Here is a 3,911-nt window from a genome sequence, read left to right on the forward strand (position 1 = left end):
AATCACACTTATCACTAATCACACTTATCACTAATCACACTTATCACTAATCACACTTATCACTAATCACACTTATCACTAACCACACTTATCACTAATCACACTTATCACTAATCACACTTATCACTAATCAGAGAAAAGAGAAGACATGCATCTTCATCATTTAAAGTGTATGATAAAACAATGGGTAAGAAACAACATGTCCACATAACAGTGAACTGTAAATCATGATAAGTGATAATAGAAGTTGTGAGATGACATACCTTGAGAAAGAGTTAGATGGTCAATCCTGAACTATGTGGTTGTGTTATGCCCTTAATCCATTTGATGCCACACACCTATTATGTTAACAACTGAAATTTATTTACACGGGGTCTACAGCGAGGAAAACAAAGCGTCATCACACCAAGCAGTTAGGTACGTTACGTCTTACATTATTGTTCCGCAATGTCTATATTGACCACTTACCGTAGCCTTGTCCCCTAACGACAGGTGCCACACAGCACAACCCCAGCAGTACCACAACCAGGTAACGCCGCTCCATGACGAGATACGTAAATAACAAGCACTATCTTCTGTCTCTGTGTCGTTACGCTAAATATATCGCCAAACACACAGCGCAAACCTTCGCCCTTCGCCTAAAAGTGTAGAGTAGTGACTGGAGTACAACCAGGAAAGTAATTCTTTCCAGGGACGTTTTGTTATACCATGTCTGTGAAGTGCAACCAGCTAGATCACATCCGTTAGTGGGAAACGATATTAAAGAAGAGGACGGATAATCAGGCCAGAGTCATTTCCTTCCTGGCTGTATTGTCAGAGGATGATTCGCGCCATGTCCTATTGTACTAAACGCGTAGTGAGACACGCAGACAGTAATCCACCTGCAATATGTCTCCACCCTCCCCCATTCTCCCTACGATTTGAGTTGCTTGCGTCATTGTTGTTACATATTATGTACGACAATTGCTTCACGAGGCATTCAGTTCGATTTTGACCAGACCAAAATGAAACCAGCTGGTCTAATCCTGTCTCCTGATAACTGTGATTATCAGATTTAATTTTAAAACATCACACGTCAGCGTGGTATCATGAAATCGAGGCAAGCTTAATGATAAGCAACCCTGTCATGTAACAGTATCTAGTACACTCTTTTACTGCCATTGATGTTCTTTGTATGGTCAAACATGTCATTCTTTCATTATTTCCTCAAGTGAAAGGTGGTATAAAGCTTTACAAACACCGGTAAAATCATGCTATAAATATCTGAGCATGCGCTTTCGCGAGAGAGAGAGAGAGAGAGAGAGAGAGAGAGAGAGAGAGAGAGAGAGAGAGAGAGAGAGAGAGAGAGAGAGAGAGAGAGAGAGAGAGAGAGAGAGAAACGGAGACAGAGAGACAGAGAAAGAGAGTTAGAGAGAAAAAGAGACAGAGACAAAGAGAGAGAGACAGAGAGAGACAGATACATAGAGATAGGGAGAGAAAGAGAGAGACTCACACACACACACACACACAGAGGGGGAGGGAGAGAACGAGAGAGAGAGAGAGAGAGAGAGAGAGAGAGAGAGAGAGAGAGAGAGAGAGAGAGAGAGAGAGAGAGAGAGAGAGAGAGAGAGAGAGAGAAAGAGAAATCCTAACTCTACATTTGGCATTTAAGAGGTGAGGAGAAAACTGTTCGATTAATATGATTAGATCTCCTGGCTGAAGCACCAAGATAATCATTGCGATCAATTAATTCAATTAAATACAAATAACTGGCAGCAATATTTCCTCATAAGAAGGCGATGTCTTGTTTTCAAGTCTTGCTATGAGTACCAGCTCTGCACAGAAGCTAGTTGTGCGCACCCAGACCGTTGTGACTAATCTCCCCTTGACTTTTCATTGAAATTCAAAGAACACTAGAACCTGTCGCAATTTGGAAACCTATTCCTGTTTTGGAATGCTTCACTGTTTTCCTCTCTTCACTGAACCAAAGCACATTACGTAAAACCTCTGCTGGAAAAATGATTTTCCTCATCGGTATCAGTTTTTTTTTTAAACGACCAACCAAGACAGTACACAGGTTTTCAACAAACACGTCAGTAACGACATCCTGTTGTGGCCCGCAACTGACGGCAACGGAGATGACGGGCGCTCGCATTTGCCTGACGACAGAGTCAGAAGACACCTGACGGCCTTGTCAATGATTTGTTCGTAGTATGCTCCTGTGAGCGAACACCATATCACCAGATGGACCATTAATTGTTTCTCACAGTTTCAGATTAAATGTAGTCTCATACTTCAGAGCGAGTCCTATTATTGTGGCAGGGTGATCAGTCACCAGTGTCACAGTTATCTATGTGTTCAAGACAGCTAATGAAAACAGAGCTGAAAGCTGTGTCATTGTCTTACTCCATTGGACATCACACTTAGCATATCAACAACTTAAAATGATTAACACAGTACCTACAACGGGGCAGAGCAAACGTTATCACACCAAGCAGTTATGTTTGTCAGGTAACACATGGATATTCCACACAAGCTACATTGACCACTCACCGTATCCTTGTCCCCGTACCACAGGTGCTGCACAGCACAACCCCAGCATTAACACACCCAGGTCACTCCACCCCATGACGAGGTGAATAACACACGGTCAGAATCCTTTGGGTCTGTGTCTTTAAGTTACATCTATCGCCAAAAACACAGTGCGAACCTTCGCCTCAAAGTGTAGAGTAGTGACTGCAGTACAACCAGGAAAGTAATTCTTACCTGTAAGGTAACTGTCATAATATTTCTGCGAATGCAACACGATCACATCCGTCAGGTATGAAAAGATGTCGACAAGGAGGAAGGAAAATTAAGTGGGTTTTGTTTTCCTCAGGCAGTGGGAGTGACAGAGAATGATTCGTGACATGTTGTGTTAAATGCATAGGGCGAACGTGGCATGTTGTGTTAAATGCGTATGGCGGAACGTGGCATGTTGTGTTAAATGCGAAGGGCGAACGTTGCATAGTGTGTTAAATGCGTAGGGCGAACGTTGCATGGTGTGTTAAATGCGTAGGGCGAACGTGGCCTGTTGTGTTAAATGCGTAGGGCGAAATACCGACAGTAACTCACTTGCACACATTCACACATCTCTCTCCCTACCCCCCCCCCCCCCGCCCCCTTCCCCCCCAACTCCCCACTATTTGAGTTTTTAACGTCAAACAAGTACAGTGTAGAGTGCATGCTAGGCACAATGCAATAGAACACAAACGTATCAAAGATCAAGGGTAAGCCATCGTGATGCTAACAAACAAAGGAATCATTCGTGTAACGCAATGTGTTAGCTGCATGTGTGTTACCTTCTTGTTTATGCTGCTGTTGTTGTTGTTGTTGTTGTTGTTGTTGTTGTTTTGATTTGTGTTGCTACGTTGCTTGTGTTACATTATTTGTTTCGTTTTTTGGTTTTGGTCTGATAATATTTGTTTCCTTATCGGTCTATGATTTTGTTTTAAATCAAATTTACAACGACAGTACTTGTCTTGTAAATCCGTGCTTTTCTTGGGGAAAACTAGCTGCATCCTCTTTGACGAGCAAATCGTGTCAGTGTAGTGACAAGCTTCGCACTAGACTTCTTCAGAAAACTGTCATTAGTTCTGGGAAACTACAGCAACCCTCTTAATAAATTCAAATAGATAAGGATGCTCCCCATTCACAAGATCCTTTTCTTTCAAAAGCTCCACACATGCACCAGCCTTCATAACACTTTACGTCAACAAGGAAAATCCGCTTTCTTTCTGTCTAATACAAGGTAATCTAGTCGCTGTGTTACCCCAGTGGTCCATTGTATGCACGACAGTGGAGACGCGAGTATTGGGGCGTGACGGCCTTAGCTTAACACTGTGCGGAACATCCACTTCAAAATGCGAGTGTGTGTGTGTGTGTGTGTGTGT

This window comes from Littorina saxatilis, linkage group LG12 (genome assembly GCF_037325665.1).
Source record: "Littorina saxatilis isolate snail1 linkage group LG12, US_GU_Lsax_2.0, whole genome shotgun sequence".
Lineage (NCBI taxonomy): Eukaryota > Metazoa > Mollusca > Gastropoda > Littorinimorpha > Littorinidae > Littorina > Littorina saxatilis.